Source organism: Gopherus evgoodei, chromosome 11, assembly GCF_007399415.2.
Source record: "Gopherus evgoodei ecotype Sinaloan lineage chromosome 11, rGopEvg1_v1.p, whole genome shotgun sequence".
NCBI classification, from domain to species: Eukaryota; Metazoa; Chordata; order Testudines; family Testudinidae; genus Gopherus; species Gopherus evgoodei.
Genome location: NC_044332.1, coordinates 63,062,886 through 63,079,315, shown reverse-complemented (window position 1 = coordinate 63,079,315; position 16,430 = coordinate 63,062,886). Strand labels below are relative to the sequence as shown.

The 16,430-nt window shown below is 47.6% G+C and overlaps 1 protein-coding gene across 5 annotated transcripts in view; it reads left to right on the top strand.

Annotated features, from left to right (window-relative positions):
• Positions 1–16,430, top strand: part of MGAT5 (alpha-1,6-mannosylglycoprotein 6-beta-N-acetylglucosaminyltransferase) — a 172,701-nt gene that overhangs the window by 22,478 nt on the left and 133,793 nt on the right. The window lies entirely within an intron of this gene.

Here is a 16,430-nt window from a genome sequence, read left to right as displayed (position 1 = left end):
TATTTTTTTAATGAGCTTCATCAGCATGGAAGCAAGTCCTCTGGAATGGTGGCCAAAGCATGAAGGGTCATATGAATGTTTAGCATATCTGGCAAGCAAATATCTTGCAACACCGTTACAAAAGTGCCATGTGAATGCCTGTTCTCACTTTCAGGTGACATTGTAAACAAGACGTGGGCAGCAGTATCTTCTGTAAATTTAAACAAAGTTGTTTGTCTTAGCAATTGGCTGAACGAGAAGTAGGATTGAGTGGACCTGTAGGCTCTAAAGTTTTACATTCTTTTGTTTTTGAGTGCAGTTATGTGACAAAAAAAATTAACATTCATAAGTTACGCTTTCACGGTCAAGAGATTGCACTACTGTACTTGTATGAGGTGAATTGAAAAATACTTTTTTTTTCATTTTTACAGTGCAAATATTTGTAATAAAAATAATATAAAGTGAGCACTGTACACTTTTTATTTTGTGTTGTAATAGAAATCAGTATATTTGAAAATGTAGAAACACGTCCAAAAATATTTAATTAATTTAAGCTAGTATTCTATTGTTTAATAGCGTGATTAATTTTTTAATCGCAGTTAATTTTTTTGAATTAATCGCGTGAGTTAACTATGGTTAATTGACAGCCTTAAATATGTACCCATCAGCTCCAAAAATAAAGATATATTTCCATTGCTTTCTTTGTAATATATTATCTTTGGAATCTATTTTGGTTATTCAGTTATTTCCGTGCTGGGTAATTACAAGACAGTAAACATGAGAGGTTTACCATTTTTCTGTTTCATCCACTGCAGACTCTCAGTGATAGCTTTGGACAAATAGTTCATGAAATCCTACTGTTAGAGTAACGAACAATAGTAATTTCAACACTTTCAGACTAGACTATTATAGGTATCTCTTGAGACCACATCACCACAGTATTTAATTTTTTATTAATATTATTTTAAAAGTTCTATTTAATATATTAATTTTGATGCTGCTTTTGAGCTCTTGAGGCAGGTTTAATTTCAGCTGACTGAAAGATTTATAATTCCAAAAATAATTATAAAATGCTGCATTCACTTTTTTTAGTGTTGAGCAATGCAGTAGTCTGCCTTCACTAGTGTGCTATACAGTATGATACCCATTTAGGCTGTCACAGTAAATTAAGGCATTAATCTGAAATCTGACCCATGTAGGTAGATCCCTTCTCTTGTGCAGTGTAATTCATTGAAGTCAGTGGAGCTGCAGGCAGGCATAAGGTCCAGTCACAAAGAGGACTACTATATATATACAATTTACATCTGTTCTTTAATCTATAACAGGGGTCGGCAACCTCTGGCATGCGGCTCGCCAGGGTAAGCACCCTGGTGGGCCGGGCCAGTTTATTTATCCTTTGCGTCGGCAGGTTCAGCCGATCGCATCTCCCACTGGCCGCGGTTTGCTGTTCCAGGCCAATGGGGGAGGCGGGAAGCCATGGCCAGCACATCCCTCGCCACTTCCCACCTGGCAACATGAGAAGGTGCGGTGTTTTTTTTCGCAGTGGTGTATGTGTATGTATGTAACTATTTAGGGAACACTTTTTAAAAAAAATGTAATGCTATTATTTCCTCTTTCTCTAAATAGTTCTATCCCAAAGTGGAACACTAAAATGCTGCATAAATACATGCCGTTTGAACACAAAAGAGTAGAAGTTTTTATTTTAAAGTACAAATGCTAATTCTTCATTAAATATATAGACAAAAGGATTATGCTCTGTGTACAGAAAAGAATCATGTAATATAAGTAGATGATCACGTAATACAAGAAAGGTGAACTAACCCCAAAAGTCAAGCCAGCTAAATTAATCTCCATTTGTGAAGTTTTCCATCTGTATAGTTTGTCTTACTTTTAGTCATGGACACTTGTATTGATTACATTTGTGGATTGCAGAACTCTCCTCTGTTTACGTCAGATTAAGGACATTGATAGTTGGAGCAGAGAGAGTAAAAGTATCTCATATTTGCTGAAGGATTTTAACTGCACTTCTGTTTGCCTTGTCATATATAGACAGCTAAACTACCTAGTATAAAAATTAAATGTTTCACATAATTTGTGTGGGTGAACTTTTTCAAAATGAACATGTACAGTAGGTTTATCCTAGAGTTGCATGTTTATTTCTAGGTTTATCTGAACAGCCATAAAACCCTACAGAGAATACATTTTTGAGAAATGCAGCATAATGAATGATAAATTAATATGCTAATTTGTTAATTTTAAAAATCTTTTCAAACTCCATGAGATTGTGAGAAACTTATCAGGAAAGACTAGAGGCCGTGGATGTATTGAACAAATCCTCATCTTGACAATAAAACAGCAGTTGCCTCAATGGCATTGTGCCCTGTAAAAGGTAAACAAAATTAATTCAAGCTGCTTGACCCTCTGACAATCTCTTTAAATTGCCTTCCAATTACCATTCTCTCTGGCTATCCTCTGGTATTCCTCTTTCTGGTTGCTACTTAAGATTAATATCTTCTCTAGTCACTCAGCTGTTCATGAGTGATACACAGCTTCCCACTCTAATGCTTGTTTTCTACATTGCACTAGTAAATTGCATATGATTTTTGCCATGTCTTGTGGAGACAACAAATATCTGAACTTTCGGAGTCCAGCCCCGAGGCAGAGTACAATCAGATTGTGTAAAATATTAGATAATGTGAGCAGTGAAGTTAGAAGATCTGTATCTGAACTCCTCCAAAGTTTTTGGGTATTCAGAAGTTTGGTCCAGGCTGATCTCTCTTTAAACTCTATTATTATGTAATGGGTTATATGATCAGGTGGAGGGGACTATGGGTTTCTGGTTATAGTTACAAAGGAAGCCCTGGCAGAGGGATTCTTAAACAATTCTTGGCTGGTGGAAACTAGTGGGGGTGAAGGTAGTCCCATTACTTACGAGAATTGTTAATGCCTGCTTGAAGGGGAATGAATTCCTGGAGGTACTTAAATATGCTATAACACAGTCCTTGCCTCAGAAGTGAGCATTTGACAATAGCCCTCTCACCAGTTACCCCTCTTTCCTTTTCATGGTATTATACTCAGTACTGGCTACTGTGACAACACTGGTGATTGATCTCTGTAGGATGATGGATTGCATTTCCAGTCTCTGGCAGATGGAGGGACCTGGAAGAAAGCCAGCTCACATAAACTCATTCCAGATAAGCTGGAAGATATACTTGTTGGCACAGGGAAACACTGAGGATTTGACTAGGGCTGTGTCTGCACCCTCATTTGAGGGGTATAAGTTTATCAACAGTCAGTGGGTCACCACCTTGACACTTACTGGATTAATCTGTTTTAATTCTTTAGTGACAATGGAAATTAAGTTGAGTTGTTTAAATGAGTGCATCCTTACCCCTGAGGTGCAGACCCCACTGTGATGTTCCCCTGATGTTATCTGGACTGGTGATCTACTAGGTCACTCCAATCCTTGACTCTGGGAGCCAGCTTACCCTGCTCTGCTGTGAGAACCCCTACTCCTGGGCTGTTCATGCATAGCTTCCGGCATGTAAGCTGCTTGAATTGTGCAACCGAAAGACATTAATCAATATCTCCAGTCCCAGACACAATCCTAGGAGCCTCCATCTTGCAATGTCCATTTATGCCTGTTGAACGATGCAAGCTTAACAAAGAAATTGATATGCACCAGGCTTGTTATCCCAAGGGGAGTCTCTGACATGCTTGAAACCAAACGCACTGCTTCAGGTAAAATAAGCAAACAGATTTATTAACTACAGAAGATAGATTTTAAGTGATTATAAGTCAAAGTACAAAAAGTCAGATTTGGTCAAATGAAATAAAAGCAAAACACATTCTAAGCTGATCTTAACACTTTCAGTGCCCTTACAAGCTTAGATGCTTCTCACCACAGGCTGACTGATTGCCCTTAAGCCAGACTCTCCCCTTTGATCAGCACTTCAGTCGCTTGGTGGTGGCGTCTGTAGACGGAAGTGGAAGAGAGAGGAAGAGCATGGCAAATGTCTCTCCCTTTTATCATGTTCTTTCTTCCCTCTTGGCTTTGCCCCTCCCCCACCCTTCAGAGTCAGATGAGCATTACCCCATTATAGTCCCAAACTGGCCAAAGGAAGGGGGGTGACTTACTTGAGTCCAACAAATCCTTTGTTACTGCCTAGGCCAGTGTCCTTTGTTCCTGTGAGGCGGGGCTGGGTTTGTCCCATACATTCCTTGATGAGTTTGAACTGCCCCTCTGCTCTTGGAGAGTTTTTGCCTGGGCTTTTTTTAAGCCATGATGACACATTTTCAGCCTCATAACTATATACATGAAATTACAACCTATAGCATTATTGTAACAACAGTTACTATAACATCACCATAAAAACAATGCTCAGTGCATCATGAGCCTTCTGAAGACACCTGACATGACAAACTTTGCATTGGATACCACATAATCATTTTATAAAGATGAACATGGGGGGTGTAGGGTGTTCTCCGAGGTACAGAGCATCATACCCACCATGTTTGTTTTTCTGTCTTCATCATCTCTAGGTTGGACTGCTGTGTGTTGTACCTGGGCATACCTTTTGAAACCCACATGTAGCCTTTGGCTAGTGCAGAAATACAACAGTACACATTTTAGCTATGGTAGTCTGAAAAACCCATATTATATTTGGATGCTGGGCTCTGCATTTTTGTCCTCTTGGTATGGGATTGTAAACCAGGCTAACAGCCTGTCCCCATAAAAATGCTTTTCTATGGAAACAAACCAGAGATAAAATGAGTCTGTCACAGATTTGCAAATACAGACACCAACAGCGAAAATCCTTGATCTGCTGGATGAAAGACAAGATAGTCAACCAGCAAATCCTCAACTCTATGATGATTGAGAACCAAAGCAACAAAGAAGTGAATCATCTGAACCTTAACTGTGAAGATACCCTGTTTAAGACAAGAATTGCATGTGGGAACTGTTGGATTCCAGGGTGTGTACGAGTGCTCATGTCACATTTCCCCCCATCTTATTATTAGAACTATCAAAATAAAACTAACGAAGGTAACACCATTAAAGGCAGAAGATATATATGATACTAGAAAGTGAATAGATCCAGAGTGACGATGCATTTCAAGCTGCAATTTAGCAGTAGATCTGAAGAGTTAAAGACGCTGATGGATGACATAGGAGACAATTGAGAGACAAGGTAGGTGAGGTTATTATAGGTGAGGTGGTTATAGGTTTTCTTGGACCAACTTCTGTTAGTGACAGACAAGCTTACACAGAGTTCTTCTTCAGGTCTGAAAGCTTGTCTCTCTCACCAACAGAATTTGGTTCAGTAAAAAATATTATCCTCTCTCTTGCGTTCTTATCCTGGGACCAATACTGTTATAGAAGAACAATGTCAGTTTTTCAAAGAAGTAAGTGTGGATGCAGCCAGGATTACAAAGGGAGTGAGAAGATCTAAGAAAGAAGAATGTTTCCAACCAAATGTAGGGAAGCTTGTTGAAGAGAGGAAATAATTAAAGAAGAAAATTCAACAAAAATGAGAGAGCAGTAAAAGCTATTCTGCAATAGGAATATGCAGACAAAGACAAGGAAGTTAAAAGATTGGCTAGAAGAGATAAGAGAGAATGGGAAGAAAATAAAGTGAGAGAAGCTGAGGTCATGTATAAGAGAGGGGATTCTAAAAAGCTTTTTCTAGTATTTAAACAGCTGATAACTACAGTTCTTGAACTGTTGTGGTATTGTGAAGGCTTGAGGTGGTACAGTTTTAACCACAAAGGAAGTACGGAAAGCCCATTGGATGGAATGTTTCCAGGCTGTGCTTAACCAACCAGAACAATTAACACATTGATAGGTGGGAAGAAATAGCAGACTTTTCTATATTATTAAAGGTAATTGATTTTGAGGAAGTAACTGAGGCCATAAACCTACAGAAGAGTGGTAATGTACCAGGCTGTGATATTGATGCTGAAATGTTAAAAGCTGGGGAGGAAGTGGTTGTGCATCTGCAGGTTGTACAGAATGGTTTGGGAAAAGGAGATAACTCTTCTCCAGTCTTCAGTAGGTAACTGCAAAATCCCTGCAAAAGGGGACCAATTTATTTGTGATAATTGGAGAGGGGTGACACTCATATCTATACCTGGAGAAGTGTTCTGAATTATCATTTTGAATAGGATGAAAGCTGCTGTTGATAAAGTATTCAAGTATTTCAATGTAGAAGCTTGTGTTCAAACCAAATTTTCCTTTTGGAAGACTTATTGAGAGAGGCTTAAAATACCAGCAAAAGATGGCTTAACTTCCTTGATTTTACAAAAGCATATGATAGTGTCCACAGAGAAGATCTTGAGACACCATGGGATTCCAACAAGGATTGTTAATTTGATAAAAGCTGTGTGTGACAAATCTGTATGTGCTGCATCTGGAAAGAGTGGAGGCATGGAATAGTTCAAGATTGTTACATGGTGTTAAGGTAAGGTTATGTCTTATCTCCACTTCTCTTCTGCATTGTCATAGACTGATGAGAAGAGCGACAACTGCTGCCGATGACACTGGTGTTGAGCAAGAGATCAGCTGCGAGATTTAGATTTTGCAGATGATCTAGTCATACTGGATGCCAGCTTGGATTAAATAAAAAGACTCTTTATGAGCATACAAGCAGAAGTGGCCAAAGTGGAACTTTGTATCAGTATGCAGAAGATGAAGATCACGGAGATAGGAGTGAATGCTCTTGATGCTGGCAGATGTCTGATTGATGGAGAAGAGTATGCAATAGTTGATGACTTGTCTATACAGTGGAGTTGCATCATACGCACATTTAACTTACGCGAATTCAACTATATGTGCGCAATGAATGTATGCCCTGGAGTGAGCATGAGATGGGAAACGTGAATCTGCTGTTCCCTCAGTCGATCTCAGTTCCCACATGCCTTTCATAGTATGAGCATCTCGCTGCGCTGAGTGTGATTCTAGTGTTTAAAGATACATATTCTTCATACAATGTGGCCCCTAAACATAAGCCAACTACTTCATCTGGTGCTCAACTGAAGAAAAAGTGATTTGTTCCTATGCTCGAGGAAAAACTGTCTGTGTTGGACTTATTGAGAGACAGTATGTCGATCTTAAAGGTGGCACAGAAATATGGCTACAACGAATATAGCATCCATGCCATCAAGATTCTAGTGAGAGAAATTCGTCAAGCCGTGGCATCAAGTGCTCCAATAACTCCTAAGGTGACGAGCCAGGTGCGTGGTAGGACTTTAGTGAAGACTGAAAAGGCATTAAACTTATGCCTGGAAGACATGAACCATAAACGTGTGCCTATCGATGGCAACATGTTGCTAGAAAAGGCTCTTAGTCTCTGTGCTCTATGCAAACCTCCCGCCAAAGCCTTCTGATGAGAAGGAATTCAAAGCCAGCCAAGGTTGACTTAACAGTTTTAGGAACTGCTTCAATCTCAAAAATGTGCAGACTACTGGTGAAGCTGCATCTGCCAATGAAGAGGCAGCAAAAGCCTACCCCGAACAATTAAAGAAAATCATAGAACAAAAAGGCTATCTTCTGGAACAAGTTCTTAGCACTGATGAGACTGGGGTCTTCTGCAACAAAATGCCCAACCGCACTTACATTTTGAAATCAGAAAGACAAGCCCCTGGCTTCAAAGCAGCTGAAGACCATGTGACTGTTGTTTTGTGGCAATGCGTCTGGGCATTTAGTAAAGCCGGGCTTGCTCTACAGGGCTGCAAATCCCTGTGCCCTGAAAGGTAAGAACAAAAACCTCCTGCCTGTGTTCTGGCAATCAAATAAAAAGGCTTGGGTAACTGCAGCATTATTTCTGGATTGGTTTCACAAGTGTTTCCATGAAGTCAAGCAGTACCTTGAAGAGAAAGGACTTGACTTTAAAGTATTGCTGATCGTAGACAATGCTCCTGGCCACCCTGAGGCAATCTGGTTTGCGCATAATGACACTGAAGTCATTTTTCTCTCCCACAATACCACCTCCATCCTCCAACCTCTCAACCAAGGCGTGATTCACTGTTTCAAGGCCATGTACATGAGGCTTACATTCTCACGGATACATAGCGCTATGGATGCTGATCCCAATCTTAATATATAGTGTTGGAAGTCCTTCAACATTGCCGATTGCATCACTTATATTAAACAGGCAATGGATGCAATCGAGCTTGAAACAGTCAATGCGTGTTGGCGAAACCTATGGAAAGACCGTGTGAATGATTTTAATAGTTTCCCGACCATTGATAAAGAAGTGAAATGCATGGTTCAGGTGGCTAGGCAAGTGGGTGGTGATGGCTTCGTTGACATCCCCGATGAAGAAATTGAAGAATTAATTGAGAGCCATAGAGAAACATTGACTAACAAAGAGAGGAACTGATAAAATCGTCTACAGAAGACGATGATGATGACAACGAACAGGAAGAGCCAGCAAGTTGGAATCTTCATAAATCCCTGCGTAAGATACAACTCCACTGTACTGGAAATACAGTATCTGTAAATGTCCAGCTCACTAAGGAAGTGAAGGGAAGAATTGGCAAAGCAAGTTGATCGTTTTTCTGTTTGTTTGCCAAACATCTGGAAGAGCAAGAAGGTACATCTACAATCGAAAATCAGATTGTACAATGGTACACTATTACTATTGTACACCTTAGAAATGTGGCAGGTGGTGAAAATACACAACAGGATGGTGAAGGTGAATGCACTCCACTAGCATTGTTTATGAAGAATCTTAAGAATGCATTGGAGAGATTGTGTAACCAGTGTGGAAGTATTGCACTGCACAGGTCAACAGGCAGCTGTGGTCGTGTGACCATGCCCTCAGATTACCCCACGGCAAAAGCACAAGCTACATCTTAGATTGGCTCTTTCCTGGAGGAAAGAGAATGCATGAAGGACAAAGAAAAACCTATTACAAGATGGAAAGGATGTAGTCATCATGGATGAAGTCCAATATCTTGGACAGAGAGCAGTGGGGAAAAATTGGTTGCCTCATGTGCATAGGAGATTGTGAAGTTGAAGCTAAGCTCTGCAATTTTCTTCACTCAAAGTACTGCTGCTTATTCTATTTAAAACCCTAAATGATCTAAGATGCAGGTATCTAAAAGACAGCCTCTTGCCCCATGTGCCATCAGAGCAGTTGTGATTTGTAGCAGTGGTTCTTCTTCGAGTGATTGCTCACATCCATTCCAGTTAGGTGTGCGCGCCGCGCGTGCACGTTCGTCGGAAACTTTTTTACCCTAGCAACTCCAGTGGGCCGGCAGGTCGCCCCCTAGAGTGGCGCCGCCATGGCGCTCTATATATACCCCTGCCGGCCCGCCCGCTCCTCAGTTCCTTCTTACCGCCGTGTCGGTCGTTGGAACTGTGGAGCGCGGCTTAGCTGTCCTCCACGTCCCTAGCTCTCCTAGTATCTCTATCGCTTGTCTATCGTTATCTCTAGTTCCATATAGTTGTTAATTAGTTTGTTAAGTAGATAGTTTAGTTAAATAGTTGTTAAGTAGTTCTTTGCCGGGGGCTTAGCCCTTCCCGGCACCCGGCGCCAGGCTCATGCCTGTTTCGCCGGGCTTCAAACAGTGTGCGGCCTGCAAGAAGCCCATGCCTACCAGCGATCCCCACGAAGCGTGCCTGAAGTGCCTCGGGGAATCGCACAGATCTGACAAGTGCCGCATCTGTAAGGCTTTTAAGCCGAGGACAAAAAAGGAGAGGGATCAGAGGCTACAAACTCTCCTAATGGAGGCGGCACTTGACCCGTCGGCTTCGCAGGCCGTGGTATCGGCACCGGCACCGGATCGCTCCGGCACCGAGAAGACTCCCCGGCACCGACCTTCTCCGGCACCGGAATCAGAGCCAAGGCCATCGAAGTCTGATACTCCGGCCAGGCAGACCCGGCTTGAGCGCCCGGCCTCGACATCGGCCGCGGCGCCGCCGGCACCGTCAGCACCGTTGACTCCGGGCCCGGCGGGTCCGTTGAGTCCGGTGCCGCCGAGCTCCCCCAGGAGATCTGGGGTTGAGATAGTGGTCCCGTCCACACCGGAGACCTTCGCCTCGGCTCGGGACCTTATTGCCCTGACTGAGCCCACTCGGCTGCCACACCCGGTACCTCCGGTGCGGGTTGTGTCCAGAGGCAAGCCCATGCTGTCGGCGCCGCCCAGAGACAGTCGTTCGCCATCCAGGTCCCGACGTCTTGGGCGCTCCAGATCCCGACGCCGCTCGCAGTCCCGGCACCGCTCCCCTCAGCGGTACCGGTCGCACTCGCGGCAACGGTCGGCATCGAGACGGTCGCGGTCAGGCTCCAGTCGGCGACACCGGCACCGCGACTCCAGGAGCAGGTCCCGACGCTACTCGCCGCACCGGTCGACCTCCCGGCACCGAGCTGGTGGCAGGTCCCGGTCTCGGTCGACCTCCCGGCGCCGAGCTGGTGGTAGGTCCCGATCGACCTCCCGGCACCGAGCTGGTGGCAGGTCCCGGTCGACCTCCCGGCACCGAGCTGGTGGCAGGTCCCGGTACCGAAGCGGCACCCGGTACCGATCAGGATCCCGGCACCGTGATAGGTCCCGGCACCGATATGACTCCCGGCACCGGTCCCCGGCACCGAGACGATCCTCCGTGCCGGCCCGCGCAGACCCTTACCATCCAGGGTCGGCCCCACCATGGCCCTCGAGACAGCCGTCCGTATCTTCCCAGACGGACAGCGGGTATGCGCTGGGCACCGACCGGCAGGCGGCGCTGTTCGGTGATCCGCCGCTGCAAGACCAAGGCCCACAACAGTGGGGATTCTGGACACCCTGGGCATACCATCAGGCCCAGGGCCCCCAGCAGCTCCCTGCTAGACCGGCGACTGCGGAGCGTAGGGCCCCTGAAGCCTCCTTGTCTCGCCCCCCTCCCTCCCCGGAAGGGGACGAAGGGCCCAAACAGCAGGACTCCACTGTGGCTCCGGAGGCAGAGGCGAGGGCTGAGGAAGACCCTCAGTTGGACACTATCGTGCCTGGGGTCTCATCATCCTCCTCCCCGGATGAGGCGGTGGCGGGTACCTCCTCCAACAGTCCCCCCCCGCTGGATCTCAGGGCGCACCAGGACCTCCTCAGGCGATTGGCTCAAAACCTGAGTCTGCAGGCAGAGGAGGTCTCGGAGATAGAGGACCCAATTGTCACCATCCTCTCTTCTGATGCTCCCACCAGGGTCGCCCTGCCCTTCATACGGACCATCCAGGCCAATGCCAATACTATCTGGCAGTCCCCGGCCTCCATCCCTCCGACAGCGAAAGGAGTCGAGAGAAAGTACATGGCCCCTTCTAGGGGCTATGAATATCTACATGTTCACCCGACTCCCGGTTCACTGGTAGTGCAATCGGTGAACGATAGGGAGCGTCACGGCCAGGAGGCTCCGGCCCCCAAGTCCAGAGAGGCCAGGCGGATGGACCTCCTTGGCCGTAAGGTGTATTCGGCTGGGGCGCTGCAGCTCAGGGTCTCTAACCAGCAGGCCCTGCTGAGCAGATACGCCTTTAACTCCTGGGTGGCAGTGGACAAATTTAAGGAGCTGCTGCCACAGGATGCTCGCCAAGAGTTTACGGCCATCTTGGACGAAGGCAAGAAGGTCGCACGCACGGCCTTACAAGCCTCCTTGGATGCTGCGGACTCGGCTGCCCGTACCCTCGCGTCAGGAGTTACGATGCGTCGCATCTCCTGGCTGCAGGTTTCCGGCCTTCCGCCGGAGCTCCAGCACACTATACAGGACCTTCCTTTCGAAGGCCAGGGCCTGTTTTCCGATAAGACAGACCCCAGACTCAAGAGTCTAAAAGACAACAGGGTCATCATGCGGTCCCTCGGGATGCATACCCCCGTGACGCAGCGTAGACCCTTTAGGTCGCAACAACAGCAACAACGTAGGCCGTTTTCCCAGTTCCGCCAGCGGCAGGACCTTTACAGGCGCCGCGGCAGGAACGGCAGGCGCAGGCAGTCTGGGAACCAAGGGGGGCAGAACCAAGGCTCCTCAAAACCCCCGCCTGGTCCTAAGCCTTCATTTTGAAGGTGCGCCCGAGGGCGCGGTAACAGTTTCCCCTATGGATCCTTTCCCTCCGTTTTCAAACCGCCTTTCGTTTTTCCTCCCGGCGTGGTCCCAAATAACATCGGACCGCTGGGTCTTAAGTATGGTGCAGATGGGATACCGCCTGCAGTTTGTTTCGTTTCCTCCTTCCCGCCCTCCTTCCTCGTCCCTCTTCAGGGACCCCTCTCACGAGCAATTCCTTCGGCAGGAGGTGCAGACGCTCCTCAGCAAAGGAGCCATAGAGGCGGTTCCGGAAAACGAGAAAGGCAAAGGGTTTTATTCCCGCTACTTTCTGATCCCCAAGGCCAAGGGGGGCCTCAGGCCTATCCTCGACCTGCGAGAACTCAACAAATACCTCGTGAAGTTGAAGTTCCGCATGGTATCCCTGGGGACCATTATTCCATCCCTGGATCCGGGAGACTGGTACGCCGCCCTCGACATGCAGGACGCGTATTTCCACATTGCCATTTGGCCGCGCCACAGACGCTTTCTCCGCTTCGTTGTGGGGGCTCTTCATTATCAGTTTGCAGTCCTCCCATTCGGCCTGTCCACGGCCCCGAGGGTGTTTACAAAATGCATGGCAGTTGTCGTGGCGCATCTTCGGCGCAACCGTGTCCACGTGTTCCCTTATCTGGACGACTGGTTGATTCGGGGCACGTCGGAACAGCAGGTCAACAGCCATGTCCGCATGATCACCGCCATGTTTGCAAGTCTGGGCCTCTTGATAAACACAGACAAGTCCACTCTGAGGCCCACGCAGAAGGTGGAATTTATCGGGGCCGTCTTGGATGCCACTGTGGGCAGGGCCTCGCTGCCTCTGCAACGGTTCCAGACCATGGCGGCGATCGTTCTACGTTTGCGGTCAGCCCCATTGACGTCAGTGAGGACATGTCTAACCCTGTTAGGCCACATGGCGGCGTGCACTTTTGTGACCGGCTACGCTCGGCTCCACATGAGGCCTCTCCAGCTGTGGCTTATCAGTCGTTACAGGCCGCAAAGGCAACCTTTAGACATGTTACTCACAATCCCCCAGAAGGTCTTAGATTCTCTCGGCTGGTGGTTAGACCAGTCCGTATTATGTGCGGGTCTTCCCTTTCACCCCTCTCAGCCATCGGTATCCCTGACAACGGATGCCTCAGATCTAGGCTGGGGGGCCCACCTAGGAACCCTGCGGACACAGGGCCTGTGGTCCCAGGAGGAGGTGGGGCTCCACATCAACATACGGGAGTTGAGAGCGGTCCGCCTTGCTTGTCAAGCGTTTTGTCATCAGCTTCAGGGTCGTTGTGTCGCCGTGTTTACGGACAACACGACGACCATGTACTATATCAACAAGCAGGGCGGCACCAGGTCCTCCTCCTTGTGCCACGAGGCGATACGTCTCTGGGACTTTTGCATAGCCCACTCCATTCACCTCAGGGCTTCCTTCCTCCCTGGAGTACGGAACACTCTGGCAGATCGATTGAGCAGATCCTTCCTGTCACACGAGTGGTCCCTTCGCCCGGACGTCGCTCTCTCCATTTTCCGGAGGTGGGGTTATCCCCGGGTGGACCTCTTCGCGTCCAAGGGGAACGGGAAGTGCCAAGTGTTCTGCTCCTTTCAGGGCAGGGAGCCGGGGTCGATAGCGGATGCCTTCCTCATCCAGTGGTCGACCCACCTGTACTATGCATTTCCCCCGTTCCCTCTGGTCCACAAGGTCCTCCTGAAGGTGCGCAGGGACAGGGCTCTCGTGATCATGGTGGCCCCGGCGTGGCCCAGGCAGCACTGGTACACCATGCTGCTGGACTTGGCCATAGCCGACCCAGTTCCCCTGCCCCTTCATCCGGACCTGATTACCCAGGACCACGGGACCCTCTGTCACCCAGACCTGCAGTCGCTGCACCTAGCGGCGTGGCTCCTGCGTGGCTGACTGGTTCAGAGCTGCGCTGCTCTACGCCTGTGAGAGAGGTGCTCTTGAGCAGCAGGAAACCGTCCACAAGAGCCACATATTCAGCGAAATGGAAGCGCTTCTCCTGTTGGTGCGTAGAGAGAAATCTCCGCCCTATGGAGGTTTCGGTTTCCGAAATCTTAGACTACGTTTTGTCCCTCAAAGGGCAAGGTCTGGCCTTATCGTCGTTGCGAGTCCACCTAGCAGCTATCTCCACCTTTCACCCGGGTGCGGACGGTCGCTCCGTTTTTTCTCACCCGACGGTGTCGAGATTCCTTAAAGGGCTGGAACCTTTATTCCCTAACGTCCGTCCCCCTACTCCAACCTGGGATCTTAACCTGGTGTTGTCCCGGCTCATGGGACCCCCCTTTGAGCCGTTAGCTACTTGCTCCCTGCTCTACCTCTCTTGGAAAACTGCCTTTCTAGTGGCTATCACCTCAGCTAGACGGGTGTCGGAGCTCCGAGCTCTGGTGGTAGACCCCCCATATACGGTCTTCCACAAGGATAAGGTGCAGCTGAGGCCACACTCTGCTTTTCTGCCCAAGGTGGTCTCAGCCTTTCATATCAACCAAGAGATTTTCCTTCCGGTTTTTTTCCCAAAACCTCACTCCTCAGGCAGGGAGCAGCAGCTCCACTCGCTGGATGTCCGTAGGGCTCTCGCGTTCTACATAGAGAGGACTAAGCCCTTCCGAAAATCCCCCCAACTTTTCGTGGCGGTAGCAGACCGTATGAAAGGTCTTCCTATCTCCTCCCAGAGGATATCCTCTTGGGTTACGTCCTGTATCAGGACTTGTTATGACTTGGCCCATGTCCCTACGGGCCGTGTGACTGCGCATTCTACCAGGACGCAGGCGTCGTCGCTGGCTTTCCTAGCCCATGTGCCCATCCAGGAAATCTGTCGGGCAGCGACCTGGTCATCGGTCCACACCTTTGCTTCCCACTATGTCCTGGTCCAGCAGTCGAGAGAGGATGCGGCCTTCGGATCTGCAGTGCTCCATGCCGCGACTTCTCACTCCGACCCCACCGCCTAGGTATGGCTTGGGAGTCACCTAACTGGAATGGATGTGAGCAATCACTCGAAGAAGAAAACACGGTTACTCACCTTTGTAACTGTTGTTCTTCGAGATGTGTTGCTCACATCCATTCCGCACCCGCCCTCCTTCCCCACTGTCGGAGTAGCCGGCAAGAAGGAACTGAGGAGCGGGCGGGCCGGCAGGGGTATATATAGAGCGCCATGGCGGCGCCACTCTAGGGGGCGACCTGCCGGCCCACTGGAGTTGCTAGGGTAAAAAAGTTTCCGACGAACGTGCACGCGCGGCGCGCACACCTAACTGGAATGGATGTGAGCAACACATCTCGAAGAACAACAGTTACAAAGGTGAGTAACCGTCTTTTCTTCCCTCTGTCCTCAGAGTTGGGAGTGACAGGATCCAAAGAAGGACATTGGTAGTAGCAGGGCCTTGGTTCTGGAATTTGCTTCTGCTGAAAATACCAGTTTTAGGTCATGTTGGAAGTCAGCTATTTGGTTTGGCCCCTCCATTCCTGGATGGGAATGATGATTCTCCATAGAAGTGGGTCGCTAGTTGGTAATTCACTGATTCTTGGGTGAAGTTTTGGTGTTGGTAGGTTAGGGAGCCACCACTATGATTCCTGATCGAGGGAAACATCTTTAATTAAAAAATGTGAAAGTAGCAAAAGTACTGAGGTAATGGACACCTTACAAACCTAAGATTCTGCAATATTGGTCAGGGCAGACCGATGAGAACGTGGTAATACTGGTTTTGTTAAATTGCTTGAGAGTGCTGGTTTGAAACAAGGGCGCCTAAAAAATCTGAGTTAAGCAGCTGAAGTGCGCTTCAAATGATTACAAAGCAGAACTGTTTCTGGAAACATGTGCCTTGCAATGAATAAATCAGTAATCACAAGTTGCTTTGATAGACCGTGGCACTCTTCTGGAAAGAGTAGGAGAAACATTTCTGTCAGAATAATCAGCATTCCCTCTTGGTGCCGGAGAAGCATCATTTTACACAGAGGTGGGAATTGGGTTTGGTTAAAATGTTCCCCTCCTTGGTCCTTTTATAGGCTTAGTACTATACTAGGAAAATGGTGAAGCACTGGAATGGGTTACCTAGGAAGGTGGTGGAATCTCCATCATTAGAGGTTTTTAAGGCCTGGCTTGGCGAAGCCCTGGCTGGGATGATTTAGTTGGTGTTGGTCCTACTTTGAGCAGGGGATTAGACTAGATAACCTCCTGAGGTCTCTTCCAACCCTAATATTCTCTGATTCTGTGATACAGACTACTTCAGGTGTCACCAAGCAATAATTTCATTAGGCCAATGGGATCCCCAAACCTCCAAGATTCATCCTAATCTTAGTGTAGGTAATTATTTTTTCTTTCTGTTTTTGATCAGCGTTTTACAGGAAATAAAACGGTCACTGAGTAAATTCGCTCTTAAGAAACAACTTTTCTGTCAAGTTTATGTC